The following is a 19,931-nucleotide window of genomic DNA, read 5'->3' on the forward strand; positions in this document are numbered from 1 at the left end:
AGTTAATATGCTAAGATTCATATAAGAAACTAAGATGTCTATTGCTGATATGAAACTAGCCACAAGGTGCAGGGAAGTGTGTATGGTGTGACATTATTTGTGCAAAAATAAAAACTAAAGTTGAAAAATGACACTTATGCATAACTAAATGTAAATGTATGAAGTGTCTCTGGAAGGGTACGTAAGAAACTATTAATAGGAGTTGCCTCCTTGAAGAAGAAATGGGTTGCTAGGAACAGATCTGTGAAGGCAATTTAGTTTTATTATATTTTCATTCTCATGGCATGGGCATATAAGACATTTTTGGCAAAGAAGTTTTAATTTAAAATTAAATTAAACTTAAAAATCCCATTTCTTTTGGGAGGATCCAGGGAAATATAAGGATGCCAGTTACTGTACAAAGCCCATGATTGAGGATAGGTAGTAGGTGATGTGTTAGAAAAACAAGAAATAAAAGTCAGTCCTCTGCTTGAGGGAAAGATTCTGTCTTAAGATCTTGGAAAGGTAATGGCCTAGATGATGACCTTTTTTGATGCTTCTCTTCAGAACAAAAGGCAGTACTATGAGAAAACCCTAGTCCAGGGGCTCAAGAATTATGTTCACGAGTACTTGGAGCACCTGGAGACCGAAACTGCAGCGGACTAATGAGGCCAGGATCTTGACATTGAGTGACTGCCTCCATGAATGGGGTTGGGATGAGAAGTGACAAAAAGGCATTTCTGTAAAATATAGTCTTTACAAATTTTTGCTCACATACCCACCCTAAAACCAGAGCTCTCTACTTTAGCTATTAGATTTACCTGGGGAGCTATAGAAACTTCTGGTGCTCAGGCTGTAAAACATATCAATTCCATCAGAAACTCTGGAAATGGGACCCAGTCATTCATAAGTTCCGAAGCTCCCCAGGAAACTCCAATGTGAATGCAAGGATGAGAACCATTACAAAAAAAATTTGCAGACTATACAGGCCCTCATATATTTTTAGGTCGACATCTAAAAATGTTTAAAATAATTTTAAATACTTGCAAAAGACATAATTTTGGGTGTGGTATAAATGTTGACATTTAAAGTTGTGACTTCACGCTTTTGACTTTCACTAAGGGAACTAAATACCACAGAATATTTTCTTCCCATAAGTTATTGCAGTGCAACTGGTATTTGTTTACATGAGTAAGTTCTTTAGTGGTCACTTGTGAGATTTTGGTGCACCCATCACCCGAGCAGTATACACTGCACCATATTTGTAGTCTTATCCCTCACCCCGCTATCACTCTTCCCTCCAAGTCCCCAAAGTCCATTGTATCATTCTTATGCCTTTGTGTCCTCATAGCTTAGCTCCCACATTTCAATGAGAACATACGATGTTTAGTTTTCCATTCCTGAGTTACTTCACTTAGAATAATAGTCTTCAATCTCATCCAGGTCACTGCAAATGCTGTTAATTCATTCCTTTTTATGGCTGAGTAGTATTCCATCATATATCTATATATAAAATATATATATATATCACAGTTTCTTTATCCACTTGTTGATTGATGGGCATTTGGGTTGGTTCCACGATCTTGCAATTGTGAATTGTGCTGCTGTAAACGTGTGTGCAAGTATCTTTTTCAAATAATGACTTCTTTTCCTCTGGGTGGATATCCAGTAGAGGGATTATTGGATCAAATGGTAGTTCTACTTTTAGTTCTTTAGGGAATCTCCACACTATCTTCCATAGTGGCTATACTAGTTTATGTTCCCACCAGCAGTGCAGAAGTGTTCCTGATCACCGCATCCACGCCAACATCTAGTGTTTTTTAATTTTTTTTATTATGGCCATTCTTGCAGGAGCAAGGTGGTATCACACTGTGGTTTTGATTTGCATTTCCCTGATCATTAGTGATGTTGAGCATTTTTCCATATGTTTATTGGCCATTTGCATATCTTCTTTTGAGAATTGTCTACTTATGTTCTTAGCCCACTTTTTGATGGGATTGTTTGCTTTTTTTCTTACCGATTCGAGTTCGTTGTAGATTCTGGATATGAGTCCTTTGTCAGATGTATAGATTGTGAAGATTTGCCATGCAAATGCTCTTTAGTTTAATTAGATCCCAGCTATTTATTTTTGTTTTTATTGCATTTGTATTTGGGTTCTTGGTCATTAAATCCTTGCCTAGGCCAATGTCTTGAAGGGTTTTTCCAATGTTATCTTCTAGAATTTTTATAGTTTCCGGTCTTAGGTTTGAGTACTTAATCCATCTTGAGTTGGCTTTTGTATAAGGTGAGAGATGAGCATCCAGTTTCATCCTCCTACGTGTTGCTAGAAAATTATCCCAGCACCGTTTGTTGAAAAGGGTGTCCTTTCCCCAGTTTATGTTTTTGTTTGCTTTGTCGAACATCAGTTGGCTGTATTTCAGTTTATTTCTGGATTCTCTATTCTGTTCCATTGGTCTATGTGCCTATTTTTATACCAGTACCACGCTGTTTTGGTGACTATGGCCTTATAGGGTAGTTTGAAATCAGGTAGTATGATGCCTCCAGATTTGTTCTTTTTGCTTAGTCTTGCTATGGCTATGTGGGCTCTTTTTTGCTTCCATATGAATTTTAGAATTTTTTTTCTAATTTTGTGAGGAATGATGGTTGTATTTTGATGGAGATAGCATTGAATTTGTAGATTACTTTTGGCAGTATGGTAATTTTCACAATATTGATTCTACCTATCCATGAGTATGGGATGTGTTTCCATTTGTTTGTGCCATCTATGATTTCTTTCAGAAGAAGCATTTTAAATAACACTATGGCTTATGGAGGTGTCATTGAATAGGCAGGTTCATGATCTTCTTATGTGTTGGTGGGGATATCATTTGCCTGGAAAGCAATTTAATACTAAATTTAAAGAGCTTTAAAAATGTTTCTATCCTTTGATCCAGCCATTTCACTTCAAGAAATCTGCACTAAGAAGGTACAGTTAGATAGGCAAAGATTTTTGTTCAAGGAATGTTCATTTCTGTGTATTAAATTTCTGTGGTGGAACTGGAGGCCATCACCCTTAGCAAACTAATGCAGGAACAGAAAACCAAATACCACATGTTCTCACTTATAAGTGGGAGCTAAATGATGACAACACATGGACACAAAGCGGGGAACAACAGACACTGGGGCCTACTTGAGGGTGGAGGGTTGGGGGAGGGAGAGGATCAGAAAAGGTAACTATTGAGTACTAGGCTTAGTACCTGGGTGATGAAATAATCTGTACAACCAACCCCTGTGACACAAGTTTACCCATATAACAAACCCACATATGTACCCCTGAACCTAAAATAAAAGTAAAAAAAAAATTAAGCTGCTTTTATATCCAAATTGTCCATTTACCATGCCCCTCCTTAAGTGAGAGCGACCCCACAGCACTAAAAACTTCTTCTCTTGAGAAGCTGAACTGAGTAATATTAAAAGCCAATTAGATAAGCTGATACTTCAATAAAAGTTTCACTGCAGGCTACCAGGAAAATGCCTTATTTCTTTTAGCAGTAGACAATCCCTGCTAAAGAGGCCCCAGGCTATAGATGTGAGGGCAAGAGCCAGGAATGTGAGAGCCCTGTGCTACCAGCATACTCGGAGGGATGGAGCTCCAAAGCACTGTGGGATGATAATAAATAGCTTGCATATTTTACTCTAGGCACTGGAGGTACTTTTCTTGTGTTAACTCTTTTAATCCTCAAATTACCCTAGGAAGTAGGTAGTTATTGTCCCCATTTTAAGATGAGGCTAAAACCAAGAGATGTGAAGTGACTTGCCAACATCACACATCTATTCAGCCTTAGGCAATCCATCCCCAGAGTCATTGTTCTTAACCATTTTCCTTCCTACACTTTTATGCCAAATAGCATAAGAGAAATAACGCAGGTTTTGGATTTGGAAGGATATGGTTTGGAATTTCACTTTATGGCTCTGTGACCTGGCGCAAGTTACTCTGCCTCTCTGAGCTTCTATTTTCTCATCTTTAAAATGGGAGATATTTAAGATCCCTATATCATAGGATTGTTGTGAAGATAAAATGAAATCACATATTTGCTTATGAAATAAATGTTAGTTCTCCTTCCCATCACTGCTCCTACTTAAATTTCCCAGCACAGCCCCATTGAAGCAACCTATCAAGGTTTCCAGATGGGAGCCTTATATTGTTTGCCCAGGGGAGTCAGGCTAAGGCCAGATCACCATTCCCCACACATAAGGCATAATGCATAGAATTTGTATCTGGAATGAGAAATATTACGTGGCAATCACACTGACTCTTGACTGATCACCACTCTCTCAGCCCACACTCCAGTTGCTTTTCTAGATCTTTCTGTTTGGCAGTGAGAAGCTTGTCAGGCCTCTGAGCCAAAGCTAAGCCATCATATCCCCTGTGACCTGCACGTACACATCCAGATGGCTGGTTCCTGCCTTAACAGATGACATTCCACCACAAAAGAAGTGAAAATGGCCTCTTCCTGCCTTAACTGATGACATTACCTTGTGAAATTCCTTTTCCTGACTCATCCTGGCTCAAAAGCTCCCCCACTGAGCACCTTGTGACCCCCCAACCCTGCCCACCAGAGAACAACCCCCTTTGACTGTAATTTTCCTTTACCTACCCAAATTCTATAAAACGGCCCCACCCCTATCTCCCTTCACTGACTCTCTTTTCGGACTCAGCCTGCCTGCACCCAGGTGAAATAAGCCATGTTGCTCACACAAAGCCTGTTTGGTAGTCTCTTCACATGGATGCCCATGACAAAGCTGGTCCCTGGTTCACAAGACAGTGGGAATGGAATAGAGGAAATCACTTCCTTGGTCAATTAGATGACAGCCTTTTAAAACACATTGCCTCAGGATATTACTAAACATACTACAGTAATTCTATAATTACTATGCAGGTATTATAAACATGTGTGTATGAGTGTGTTTGTGTGCATTTGCTAAAGGGATTATAGACCTCTCTTACATGCAGATACACACCAAATATTGATCCCTATATACCTTGCCAGACACACTGAAAAGTATCTAAAAGGGAGTGGAACATGGTCATTAGGGATCCAGGAAAAAATATACAGAAAAGTGTTTTACTGAACTGCAGAGAGATCTAAAGATTTAGGCAGAATCCCATAGCATATAAGTAGCAATGTTGGAATTTGAAACCATGATGCCTTGGCCCTCCAAGTGGCACACTGAGCTTGGGAACTGACACAGAAATGCATTTTCTTAGGTTCTCAGGTGATATTTACCTGTCCCTTGAATGGCCACAAGGTTTGTCCATTCTTGCTGAAAGGACTTAAAGGACAATCCTCAGCAGAAGCTGTGAAAGTATAGTATCTTGCACCCTCCAAATCACTACGGAAAATTCAAGCTGGAAAACTTCTTAGGGCAAACTTGCCTCCCATTCTATCCAAAGTCACTCCTCTGCTCACTGAGATAAATGCATATCTGGTTGCCTCCTTTGGAAAAGCTAATCAGAAACTCAAAAGAATGCAACCATTTGTGTCTCAACTGTGATCTGGAAGCACCCTCCCAGCTTCCAGTCTTTCTACCATTGCTTCAAGATGTCCCACCTTTCCAGACCAAATTAATATACTTCTTACATATATTGATTGATGTCTCATGTCTCCCTAAAGTGTAGAAAACCAAGCTGTGTCCCAACCACCTTGGGCACATGCCTCAGGTTTCCCTGAGGCTGTGTTATGGGTGTATCCTCAACCTTGGCAAAATAAACTTTCTAAGTTAACTGAGACCTGTCTCAGATTTTCTGGGTTCACAAAGCACAAAGCACTTGGTCAGAATGTCCAGGACTGCACAACATCCAAGAGCTGGGACCATCAGCACCTCCCTCTGTCTGAGCAAGCCCAAAGGGATAGCACAGAACCAAAAGAAGGCCCAGATCAGAACAGGTGACTTATCTGTAAGATCAGTTGGAAGCCTTGAAATGCGAAGTAATGTTAACACAGAGAGATCCTAGTGCTTTTTTTAAAAAAGAGTAAGCCATGGCCTACTCCAAAAGACATAAAGAGCCAGTCTATCACAATGCATTTCCCAGCCCCAGCCCTTTCCTGACTGCTGTCTATTGGGACAGCTGTTTCTAACAGGTACTCAGTCTATTCTCTGCCTTCCTCCTGTACTTCATAAGTGCCTCCAGTTTTTCTAGTCACTTTGCTGAGGTTATCAATGAGTAAACCATATAATCCTTGTTTTAGTAGCCCTCCAATCCTCACACAGTCAAATGTTTATGCATTACTAGGGCCAAGCCTCGACAACTTCCATTTGTCGTGTTTTTTTGTTCTGATTTTGGACATAATTTTTTGAAGCTGACTATCTGACAGAACACAAAAACCAGGAACCAAAACTGAGAATGACAAACTGCAAAAGAACAAGATTAGGCAACAAATGGCTCTTCTAAATGAATAGGTTCTGTTTCTCCCTACAGGTTCAGCATCCCCCATGCTTCACAAAGTAGTCTGAGAATATGTCTGGTGTTACTTATTCTCTGGCCAGGTTTGTCTAATTTCACTTTTTAAAGTCATGGAGGCATATATGTTTGGATAAAGAGTAAGGGTAAATCAGACTACACTTGAGTGCACAATAGAATACACAGCAGAAAATACAGACCACTAATTGTGCATTGAACATTTATTGAAAGCCTACTACTTGCTAGGCACTATGTTAGTACTAAAGATACAACAGTAAGCAAAACAGGCATAATTCCTGTACTTATCAAGCACACAGATAAATGTAAGAGATAGATTTTAATCAAATAATCACATTAATGAATGTATAATTATGTCATAGGTATGAATCTTATTCCACAAAGTTAGATACGTAAGAAATGTCATATATCTTTTATTTTCTTTAAATAAAAGAGCACCCCATCCGATGCCCCATCCTATCAAACTGGTAGGAACATCAACACAAATCATTAGTAATGCACCTCATCTACATTCCATGCTCTCCTTCTTCAGCATTGCATAAAGGTATAATACACCTTTAATTAATTAATTCAGCCTCCTAATGCACATTAACAAAGCCCCTGCTAGACTCTGTTCCATAATGGTAAACCTGTATGATCACTTGATATTAACATTTTAGGGAATGATCATGGATTTGTTTCCAGACTTGGAAAATTTGAGGTGCCCTGAAGATAATCCTAGTGGAGATACCATGATAGCATTTGCACATATTACATAGGCAGTTGTAGAGATCATATAGGCATTTGGAAGGCTTAGCATATAATGGAATTTGAAGCATATAAACTTGTCTAGGTAAACAGTACAGCTGAGAGAGGCCTTTTCTTTTTTGCGAAGGATACTGACAAGAGCAGCCAAAGAGGTGGGGGCAACTATGCTATCAAGAAAGGGAACAGAGTGTTCCAAAAAGAAGTGAGTGCTCAGTTGGCTGAATAGGAACAGCTACAGTCTGCAGCTCCCAGCGTGATCAACGCAGAAGATGGGTGATTTCTGCATTTCCAACTGAGGTACGTGGCTCATCTCATTGGTACTGGTTGGACAGTGGGTGCAGCCCAAGGACGGCAAGCCAAAGCAGGGCGGGGCATCATCTCATCCGGGAAGCACAAGGGGTCGGGGAATTTCCCTTTCCTAGCCAAGGGAAACCGTGACAGACTGTACTGGGAAAATTGGGACACTCCCGCCTTAATACCACGCTTTTTCAATGGTCTTAACAAACAGCACATGAGGAGATTATTTCCTGCACCTGGCTTACCAGCTCCCATACCCACAGAGCCTTGCTCACTGCTAGTGCAGCAGTCCAAGATGGAACTGTGAGGTGGCAGCCTGGCTGGGGGAGGGGCATCCGCCATTGCTGAAGCTTGAGTAGGTAAACAAAGTGGCTGGGAAGCTTGAACTGGGTGGAGCCCATGGCAGCACAATGAGGCCTGCCTGCCTCTGTAGACTCCACCTCTGGGGGCAGGGCATAGCTGAACAAAAGGCAGCAGAAACTTCTGCAGACTTAAACGTCCCTGTCTGAGAGCTCTGAAGAGAGCAGTGGTTATCCCAGCACAGTGTTTGAGCTCTGAGAATGGACAGACTGCCTCCTCAAGTGGGTCCCTGACCTCCATGTAGCCTAACTGGGAGACACCTCCCAGTAGGGGCTGACAGACACCTCATACAACCAGGTGCCCCTCTCAGACAAAGCTTCCAGAGGAAGGATCAGGCAGCAATATTTGCTGTTCTTCAGCCTCCACTGGTGATACTCAGGCAAACAGGGTCTAGAGTGGACCTCCAGCAAACTCCAACAGACCTGCAGCAGAGGGACCTGACTGCTGGAAGGAAAACTAACAAACAGAAAGGAATAGCATCAACATCAACAAAAAGGTCATCCATACCAAAACCCTATCTGTAGGTCACAATCATCAAAGACCAAAGGTAGATACAACCACAAAGATGGGGAGAAATCAGAGCAGAAAAGCTGAAAATTCTAAAAACCAGAGAGCCTCTTCTCCTCCAAAGAATAGCAGCTCCTTGGCAGCAACAGAAGAAAGCTGGACTGAGAATGACTTTGACGAGTTGACAGAAGTAGGCTTCAGAAGGTCAGTAATAACAAACTTCTCTGAGCTAAAAGAGGATGTCCAAACCCATCGCAAGGAAGCTAAAAACCTTGAGAAAAGGTTAGACAATGGCTAACTAGAATAAACAGTGTACAGAGGACCTTAAATGACCAGATGGAACTGAAAACCATGGCACAAGAACTACATGACACATACACAAGCTTCAGTAGCTGATTCAACCAAGTGGAAGAAAGGGTATCAATGAATGAAGATCAAATTAATGAAATGAAGTGAGAAGAGACGTTTAGAGAAAAAAGAGTAAAAAGAAACGAACCAAAGCCTCCAAGAAATATGGGACTAGGTAAAAAGACAAAATCTACATTTGACTGGTGTACCTGAAAGTGACGGGGAGAATGGAACCAAGCTGGAAAACACTCTTCAGGATATTATCCAGGAGAACTTTCCCAACCTAGCAAGGCAGGCCAACATTCACATTCGGGAAATACAGAGAATACCACAAAGATACTTCTCGAGAAGAGCAACCCCAAGACACCTAATTGTCAGATTCACGAAGGTTGCAACGAAGGAAAAAATGTTAAGGGCAGCCAGAGAGAAAGGTCAGGTTACCCACAAAGGGAAGCCCATCACACTAACAGCAGATCTCTCGGCAGAAACTCTCCAAACCAGAAGAGAGTGGGGGTCAATATTCAACATTCTTAAAGAAAAGAATTTTCAACCCAGAATTTCATATCCAGCCAAACTAAGCTTCATAAGTGAAGGAGAAATAAAATCCTTTACAGACAAGCAAATGCTGAGAGATTTTGTCACCATCTGGCCTGCCCTTACAAGAGCTCCTGAAAGAAGCACTAAACATGGAAAGGGACAAGCAGTACCAGCCACTGAAAAACTTGCCAAACTGTAAAGACCGTCAATGCTAGGAAGAAACTGCATAAGCTAATGGGCAAAATAACCAGTTAACATCATAATGACAGGATAAAATTCACACATAACAATATTAACCTTAAATGTAAATGGGATAAATGCCCTAATTAGAAGACACAGACTGGTAAATTGGATAGTCAAGACCCATCAGTGTGCTGTATTCAGGAGACCCGTCTCACATGCAGAGACACACATAGGCTCAAAATAAAGGGATAGAGGAAGATCTATCAAGGAAATGGAAAGCAAAAAAAAAAGTAGGGATTACAATCCCAGTCTATGATAAAACAGACTTTAAACCAACAAAGATCAAAAGAGACAAAGAAGGCCATTACATAATGGGAAAGGGATCAATTCAACAAGAAGAGCTAACTATCCTAAATATATATACACCCAATATAGGAGCACCCAGATTCATAAAGCAAGACCTTAGATACCTACAAAGAGACTTAGACTCTCACACAAAAATAATGGGAGACTTTAACACCCCACTGTCAATATTTGACAGATCAATGAGATAGAAGGTTAACAAGGATATCCAGGAACTGAACTCAGTTCAGCACCAAGCAGACCTAATGGACATCTATAGAACTCTCCACCCCAAATTAACAGAATATATACATTCTTCTCAGCACGACATCACATTTAGTCCAAAACCGACCACATAGTTGGAAGTACTCCTCAGCAAATGTAAAAGAACAGAAATCACAACAAACTATCTCTCAGACGACAGTGCAATCAAATTAGAACTCAAGATTAAGAAACTCACTGAAAACCACACAACTACATGGAAACTGAACAACCTGCTCCAGAATGACTACTGGGTACAAAAAGAAATGAAGGCCGAAATAAAGATGTTCTTTGAAACCAATGAGAACAAAGACACAACATACCAGAATCTCTGGGACACATTTAAAGCAGTGTGTAGAAGGAAATTTATAGCACTTAGTGCCCATAAGAGAAAGCAGGAAAGATCTAAAATCAACACCCTAACATTACAATTAAAAGAACTAGAGAAGCAAAAGCAAAAAAAAATCAAAAGCTAACAGAAGGCAAGAAATAACTAAGAGCAGAACTGAAGGAGATAGAGACACAAAAAAACCCTTCAAAAAATCTATGAATCCAGAAGCTGGTTTTTTGAAAAGATCAACAAAATAGATAGACTGCTAGCAAGACTAATAACGAAGAAAAGAGAGAAGAATCAAATAGATGCAATAAAAAATGATAAAGGGGGTATCACAATTGATGCCACAGAAATACAAACTACCATCAGAGAATACTACTAACACCTCTGTGCAAATAAACTAGAAAATCTAGAAGAAATGGATGAATTCCTAGACACATACACCCTCCCAAGACTAAACCAGGAAGAAGTTGAATCCCTGAATAGACCAATAACAGGCTCTGAAGTTGAGGCAATAATTAATAGCCTACCAACCAAAAAAAGTCCAGGACCAGATGGATTCACACCCAAACTCTAGCAGAGGTACAAAGAGGAGCTGGTATCATTCCTTCTGAAACTATTCCAATCAACAGAAAAAGAGGGAATCCTCCCTAACTCATTTTACGAGGCCAGCATCATCCTGACACCAAAGCCTGGCAGAGACACAACAACAAAAAAGAGAATTTTAGTCCAATATCCCTCATGAATATCAATCCAAAAACCCTCAATAAAATACTGGCAAACCAAATCCAGCAGCACATCAAAAAGCTTATCCACTATGATTAAGTTGGCGTCATCCCTGGGATGCAAGGCTGGTTCAACATATGCAAATCAATAAACAATGCATCATATAAACAGAACCAAAGACAAAAACCATCCAACCCAAACGTCCATCAGTGACAGACTGGATTAAGAAAATGTGGCACATATACACCATGAAATACTATGCAGTCATAAAAAAGGATGAGTTTGTGTCCTTTGTAGGGACATGGATGCAGCTGGAAACCATCATTCTTAGCAAACTATCGCAAGAACAGAAAACCAAACACCGCATGTTCTCACTCATAGGTGGGAACTGAACAATGAGATCACTTGGACTCGGGAAGGGGGACATCACACACCGGGGCCTATTATGGGGAGCGGGGAGCAGGGAGGGATTGCATTGGGAGTTATACCTGATGTAAAGGACGAGTTGATGGGTGCTGATGAGTTGATGGGTGCAGCACACCAACATGGCACAAGTATATATATGTAACAAACCTGCACGTTATGCACATGTACCCTAGAACTTAAAGTATAATAATAATAAAAAAAAGACAAAAACCACCTGATTATCTCAATAGATGCAGAAAAGACCTTTGACAAAATTCAACAGCCCTTCATGCTAAAAATTCTCAATGAACTAGGTAGTGATGGGACGTATCTCAAAATAATAAGAGCTATTTATGACAAACCCACAGCCAATATCATACTGAATGGGCAAAAACTGTAAGCATTACCTTTGAAAACTGGCACAAGATAGGGATGACCTCTTTCACCACTCCTATTCAACATAGTATTGGAAGTTCTGGCCAGGGCAATCAGGCAGAAGAAAGAAATAAAGGGTATTCAATCAGGAAAAGAGGAAGTTAAATTGTCCGTGTTTGCAGATGACGTGATTGTATATTTAGAAAATGCCATCATCTCAGCCCAAAATCTCCTTAAGCTGATAAGCAACTTCAGCAAAGTCTCAGGATACAAAATCAATGTGCAAAAATCACAAGCATTCCTATACACCAGTAACAGACAAACAGAGAACCAAATCATGAGTGAAATCCCATTCACAACTGCTTCAAAGAGAATAAAACACCTAGGAATCCAACTTACAAGAGAAGTGAAGGACCTCTTCAAGGAGAACTACAAACCACTACTTGACGAAATAAAAGAGGACACAAACAAATGGAAGAACATTCCATGCTCATGGATAGGAAGAATCCATGCTCATGGATAGGAAGAATCAATATTATGAAAACGGCCATATTGCCCAAGGTAATTTGTAGATTCAAAGCCATCCCCATCAAGCTGCCAATGACTTTCTTCATAGAATTGGAAACAACTATTTTAAAGTTCATATGGAACCAAAAAAGAGCCCACATTGTCAAGACAATCCTAAGCAACAAGAACAAACCTGGAGGCATCATGCTACCTGACTTCAAACTATACTACAAGGCTATAGTAACCAAAACATCATGGTACTGGTACCAAAACAGAGATAGATACCAATGGGACAGAACAGAGGCCTCAGAAATAACACCACACATCTACAACCATCTGATCTTTGACAAATCTGACAAAAACAAGAAATGGGGAAAGGATTCCCTATTTAATAAATGGTGCTGGGAAAACTGGCTAGCCATATGTAGAAAGCTGCAACTGGATCCCTTCCTTACACCTTATACAAAAATTAATTTAAGATGGATTAAAGACTTAAATGTTAGACCTGAAACCATAAAAAACCCTAGAAGAAAACCTAGGTAATACCATTCAGGACATAGGCATGGGCAAGGACTTCATGACTAAAACACCAAAAGCAATGGCAACAAAAGAACAAAAGCCACAAATGAGATCTAATTAAACTGAAGAGCTTCTGCACAGCAAAAGAAACTGCCATCAGAGTGAACAGGCAACCTACAGAATGGGAGAAAGTTTTTGCAATCTACCCATTTGACAAAGGGCTAATATACATAATCTACAAAGAACTCAAATTTACAAGAAAAAATCAAACAACCCTATCAAAAAGGGGGCAAAGGATCTGAACAGACACTTCTCAAAAGAAGACATTTACATGGCCAACAAACATGAAAAAAAGTTCATCATCACGGTCATCAGAGAAATGCAAATTAAAACCACAATGAGATACCATCTCACACCAGTTAGAATGGCAATCATTAAAAAGTCAGGAAACAACAGGTGCTGGAGAGGATGTGGAGAAATAGGAATGCTTTTACACTGTTGGTGGGAGTGTAAACTAGTTCAACCACTGTGTGTGGTGATTCCTCAAGGATCTACAACTAGAAATACCATTTGACCCTGCGATTCCATTACTGGGCATATAGACAAAGGAGTATAAATCATGCTACTATAAAGACACATGCACACGTATGTTTATTGTGGCACTATTCACAATAGCAAAGACTTGGAACCAACCCAAATGTCCATCAATGATAGACTGGATTAAGAAAATGTCACACATATACACCCTGGAATACTATGCAGCCATAAACAAGGATGAGTTCATGTCCTTTGCAGGGACATGGATGAAGCTGGAAATCATTCTGAGCATACAGAAACCAAACACCACATGTTCTCACTCATAGGTAGGAAATGAACAATGAGAACACTTGCACACAGGGTGGGGAACATCATACACGGGGGCCTTCCGTGGGTTGGGGGAATGGGGGAGGGATAGCATTAGGAGAAATACCTAATGTAAATGATGAATTAATGAGTACAGCATACCAACATGGCACATGTATATATATGTAACAAACTTGCATGTTGTGCACATGTACCCTACAAACTATAAAAAAAAAATTTAAAAAAAAAGAAAAAGTGAATGCTCACCAGAGCCAGATATTGCTTTAATAGTCAAAGAAGATGAATACTAAAACGTGTCCATTGAATTTCATGGTATGGATGGCACTGGTGATCTTAACAAGAGCTATTTTGGTGGAATGGTGAGGACAGAAGCCAGAATGGAGTAGGTAGAGGAATGAATGAGAGTTGAGGAAACATAATTATTTTTTAATAAAACTATAAATAAGTTAGCAACTTAATAACGATGGCTTTTAAAAATAATTATGCAAGTTATCTTTTGATCTTTTTCAGTGTATACACTTAGGTGTAATTAGTACTTTCAACTCCCTGAAAGTCTAAGACTTAGTAACTGGTCATTTTCCTCTGGTACAAATTTGAATTATACAAAAGCAAGTCACCCTCCCCTCTTAAAAATAACCAGAATCCCTAATCTTTTTTTTTTCTCTGTACTTGTTGTTATATAGGCAGCACTCTTATCAAAATTGAAAGGGATTAACTTGTGTTTTGAGACAAAGCATAGGAAATACATAACTCAACAGAAATGATTCCAGAAAATAGCCAGGCACTTAAATCAACATTTTCACTTTTACAGTTCTAGAATTTTTAAGATCTCTGATGACACCCCCTCATAAATGCCAAGAGTCAGCTATGTGTATCTCCATTTATCAACTCAATCCATAGACATAATTATAAGCAGCCGCTTGTGGCAAAATCTATTTTCCTACAACAACATCCATTCTTCCCTTGCTCCTTAGTAACAAAACATTATTTCATTTGGGGAAGCAATGTACCTAACTAAAAGATGGCAGCCAGGCATAGCGGCTTACTCCTGTAATCCCAATACTCTGGGAAGCCGAGGTAGGTGGATCACTTGAAGTCAGGAGTTTGAGACCAGCCTGGCCAACACAGTGAAACCCCACCCCTACTAAAATACAAAAATTAGCTGGGTGTGGTGGCACGTGCCTGTAGTCCTAGCTGCTTCAGAGGCTGAGGCATGAGAATCGCTTGAACCCAGGAGGCGAAGGTTGCAGTGAGCTGAGACTGTGCCACTGCACTCCAGCCTGGGCGACAGAGTGAGACTCCGTCTTAATAAATACATAAATAAAATAAAAGATGACATTTCTGAATCTCCCTTGTAGGTACATATGATTGTGTGACTAGATTCTGGACAGTAAGATATGAATGAGTGCTGTATGTGGTTTTCAGGAAGTGTAAAATATTCTGTTGGCTGAAATGTGGATGTGATGGCTAGAGTTTAAATAGCCATATTGGACCATGAGGTAACCTTTTAAAGATAACAAAGCAACAAGCTAGAAGGAGCCTGAGTCTCTGATTTTACCATACAGCCAAGTCTTAGAGGATCTATCTCCAAACTTCTAATATTTGAGGAAAAAAAAAAGTCTTATTTAAGCTACTCCATTTTGGGTTTAATCCTAGACAATATGATACTCTACTGTATTTCATTAAGTTGCTGCATCAGATGTACATCTTTAATCCACTGTTAGGTATTTGAAATGTTCCTATTGTTTGCTATTATTTATAATGCAGCATTAGTCATATTTTTAAAATTTTCCCTCTAAAACCACATATACTTTTGGTATTTTCTTAGGATATCTTGCCAAAAAGGAATCATCACCACATCAAAGGGTAAGAAAAATTTTGTAATATTATTTTTGCCAGATACCTTGTCAGAAAGGACCGATTTGGAGCTTTCAGCAATATGCAAAGTATATTTCAGCAATATGCTGACAATAGCCCTGTCATTTTTTGCATTTGAATGCTACATAATAGTACCTTAAAATGTATTTTTGATAGCTGCACAGGCAATGCATTTTTTTCTACTTCAGGATCTACTTTGTGTATCACCTCATGCATTCTCCCCTACTTGAAAGGAAGCTCCCTAATGAGGCTGAAGCAAAGCCAGTGCATCTTTGATTTCCCTAGTATATTAGTTTTTATTTCTGTGTAACAAATTACACTAAAACTGAATGGCTTAAAACAATAAGCATTTATCATTTCACAGTTTCTGCAGGTCAAGAAACTAGGTGAGGCTTAGCTGAGTGTCTCTGCCTCAAGGATTCAAGACCTCTTACAATCTGGCAATCAAGGTGTTGGCTGGGGCTGTGGTCTTATCTGAAGGTTATACCGAGGGAGGATCTGCTTCCAAGCTCACTTATGTGGTTATTGGAAGAATTCAACAACCTTGTGAGCTACTGGACCGAGGGTCTCAGCTTCTTGCTAGTTGTTGGTCAGAGGCCATCCTCAGTTCCTCAGTTCTTAATGCTGAACATGCAAGAAAAGGTAAGCTAGACAGAAGCCACAGTCTTTTTGTAACCTAATCTAAGTGACATCTCATCATTTTTGCAAAATTCTGTTTGTCAGAAGAGAGTCACTAAATCCAGTCTACACTTAAGGGGAAGGGAAAACACAAATGCGTGGAGACTGCCTATCGCAACTACTGAGGGTCCTGGAGTAAGCATTTGTTTTAATTTGTAAACTGTCAAGTAAAATTTGGATATTAAACAGAGGTGATCATTTAGATTGTTTACCTACTCTTAACTTTTACGTGTGTCATACATTATTTGTCCTTTTGGTGTTTTTTTCTATATAAATTTATTTTAATAAATATATTTATTATATATTTTAAATAACCACTCTGTTATAACAATTTTAAGTTGAAATTTCTACTTGATGATCATGTGGAATACTTGCAATGTGTGGTTTGCCAAGTCTATTTAGAATGACTGATGTTCATAAGTTATGATCAGCCTGAAATTTTCATTTGTGGTAAAGTTATTTTGAGGTTTGGGGATCAAACCTTATTTGTCTCATCAAGCTAGACAGCACAGCATCCTTTTCTGTATTTTGAAATAGTACAATACAGGATTAACTCTTCTTGAAACAGTTGGAAAAAATTCATCAGTGTCTATTTGTGACACAAAGAGATGTGGAATTCCTTAGTAATATTTTCATATAATCTTCATTTGCTAATGATTATTCATATTTTTCAGCTGCAGTGTCCAACATGGCAGCCACTAGTCACATCTGGCTATATTCATTTAAATTTAATTAAAATTAAATAAAAAATTATTTGCTTAGTTTTGTTAGCCACATTTCAAGTGTTCAATAGCCACATGTGCTGAGTGGCTACCATAGTGAACAGCACAGATTAGAAAATTTCCATTTCCATCATCACAGAGACCTCTATTGGACAGTGCTGTCTTAGAGCAAGTTTGTATGGAAGGTATAGGTGAGGCTGGCTTGGAATCAGAACTGGGTTTAAGTGCCAACTACGCTCTTCACTAATTTGTGACACTGGATAAATCACGACCTTGTTGATGCTCACTTGCCTTATCTATAAAACTGTGCTACTACCTTTCCTATCCATTTCACAAGATTCTTGGGAAGAACAAAAAAGACAATGTATGAGAAACTAATGTGAGAACTATAAAATATATTCACAAGACAGAATTATTATAAGTTGAGAGATTTTTGATTAAAGTACAAATTGGTCTCTTCATACAAAATAAAGAAATAACAATACCCATTTCATAGGGCTGCTGTGACAGTTAAGTGAGTGAATACATGTAACAACAATTAGATCCTATGCCTGGCACGTCTTAACAGATCAGTAAATATTATTTGCTATTCTTGTTGTAGGCATTCAGCCACTCAATATTAAGGACATATACAGGCCTGAAAGTAAGCTTAAGGAGTTATCCATTTCAATCCCTCTCTTTTTCAGAAAATGACAATATAGTTTTGCATTGCTTAATGATGATATGTTCTGGGAAATGGGTCGTTAGACAATTTTGTTATTGTGCAAACATCATAGAGTATACTTATACAAACCTAGGTGGTATAGCCTAGTACACACCTAGGCTATATAATATAGCCTATCACTCCTAGGCTACAAACCTGTACAGCATGTGACTGTACTCAATATTGTAGGCAATTATAACACAATGGCAGGTAATGTGTCATGCTACAATGTTAGATGGCTACAATGCCACTAGGCAATAGGAATTTTTCAGCTCCATTATAGTCTTAGGAAGCTACCATCATATATGTGATCTGTGTAACCAAAATGTCATTATGTGGCGCACAACTGTATATGTTCAAGAGTCTGAGATTCTACATCAGCTATCTATTCTAATGCTTGTGGCAAGCTATTTCCTCCTTTCTTTATAAATTTTAAATAACTATTTATTTTCTTTATCTACACTCACCGTTGAGTTTATCTCATCCAATGTCAAAACTAAATTTGAATCTGTAGCTCAACCTCTCCTCTGAGTTTGACACTCATGCATCATACTCATATTCATACTCATACTCAGCAACTCCATCTGTGTATTGCAGGTATCTCAAGCTTACCATACCATGTGCAAAACTCCCAAGCCTTGTTTTCTTCCTTAAGCCAGGTTCTCCCTCAACATTCTCAGTTTCAGGCAGCTTCATTAATCCAGTTGCTCTAGCCAAAAACGTTGAAGTTATCTGATTCCTCTTTCTCCTACACACTTCATTAAGAAACCCTGTTGATGTGGCATTAGAAACTTAGCAAGAATCCTACCACTTCTCATCACTTCCTCTGGTACCATTCTGACCCAAGCCAAGCCACCATCATCTCTCACTTATTACTTTAATAGCTGTATTAGTCAGGGTTCTCCAGAGGGACAGAAACAACAGGAGATACACACACACACACACACACACACGTACTCCCCTGTGTATATGTGTATACACACATACATATGCTCCCTCATGTGTGTATATATGCTCCCCCCACACATGGGGGAGCACATTAGGGAAAATTGGCTCACACAGTTACAAGGTAAAGTCCCACAATAGGCTATCTGCAAGGTGGGGAAAGACAGAAGCCAGTAGCATGGCTCAGTCTAAGTCTGAAAGCCTCAAAACCAGGGAAGCTGACAGTGCAGCCCTCAGCCTAAGGCCAAAGGGTCAAGAGCCCCTTGGGAAGCTGCTGGTGCAAGTTCTAGAGTCCAAAGGCCAAAGAACCTGGAGTCTGATGTCCCAGGGCAGGAGGAAAGGAAGCCAAGCATCGGGCATAGCATGGGAAGCAAGAGAACAAGCAGATTCAGTAAACAAGCTGCTTTTATCCCCCTTCTTCCGCCTGCTTTGTTCTAGCAGTACTGGCAGCCGACTGGATGGTGCCCACCCACACTGAAGGTGTCTTCCTCTCCCAGTCCACTGACTCAAGTGTCAATCTCTCCTGGCAACACCCTCACAGACACACCCAGAAACAATACTTTACCAGATAGCTAGGCATCCCTCAATCCAGTCAAGTTGATACCTAATATTACATATCACAATAGCTTCTTCACTGGTCTCCCTGCTTTTACTCTTATCTCCGAATTGTCTATTCTTTAGCTGTGATCTTTTTTAAAAAGTAAGTCTGATCACATCACCCCTCTGCTCATAACTTTCTAGTGGCTTTCCCATCTTACTGGTAGTAAACACAAACATCCTTACACTTGATTAAAGGGTCCTACACAGTCTTCTCTCCCACCCCATGTCTATCTAATTCCTCACCTTAATCTCCTATTCTTCTTACCACTCTTACCTCCACATTGGCCTTGCTGCTGCCTCTCTAATATTCTGAGAATCCTCCCACCTCAGGGACTTTGTACTTGCTGTTTTCTCTGCCTAATATGTCTTTTTTTTTTTTTTTTTTTTAAACGTGCTATACACATGGCTCTCACATTTTATTCAGTTCTTTGTTCAGATGTCATCTCATGTTAGAGGCTATCTCTGATCTCCCTAACTAAATAAATCCCTGTTTTAGTTTCTCTGATGGTTAATTTTACATGTTGACTTGACTAGGCTGCAAGGTGCCCAGATTAAATATCTAGTGAAATATTATTTTAAGTGTGTCTGTCAGGGTGTTTTTAGATGAGACCAACATTTGAATGGGTAGACCGAGTAAAGCAATTGCCCTCTCTA

At 39.5% G+C, this 19,931-nt stretch overlaps 1 long non-coding RNA gene across 2 annotated transcripts in view; it reads left to right on the forward strand.

The window, feature by feature from the left end:
* The window catches only part of LOC140710867 (uncharacterized), a 162,768-nt gene that overhangs the window by 139,925 nt on the left and 2,912 nt on the right, over window positions 1–19,931 (forward strand). The window contains exons 2-4 of one of the 2 annotated variants that reach the window (XR_012091994.1): window positions 7,314–7,483; window positions 15,580–15,617; window positions 15,994–16,271. This is a non-coding gene — a long non-coding RNA (uncharacterized lncRNA). Of the gene's footprint in view, window positions 1–7,313; window positions 7,484–15,579; window positions 15,618–15,993; window positions 16,565–19,931 lie in introns of those variants that run through there. The other variant, XR_012091993.1, reaches the window with a different exon arrangement.

The sequence above is a fragment of the Chlorocebus sabaeus genome, chromosome X, assembly GCF_047675955.1.
Source record: "Chlorocebus sabaeus isolate Y175 chromosome X, mChlSab1.0.hap1, whole genome shotgun sequence".
NCBI classification, from domain to species: Eukaryota; Metazoa; Chordata; class Mammalia; order Primates; family Cercopithecidae; genus Chlorocebus; species Chlorocebus sabaeus.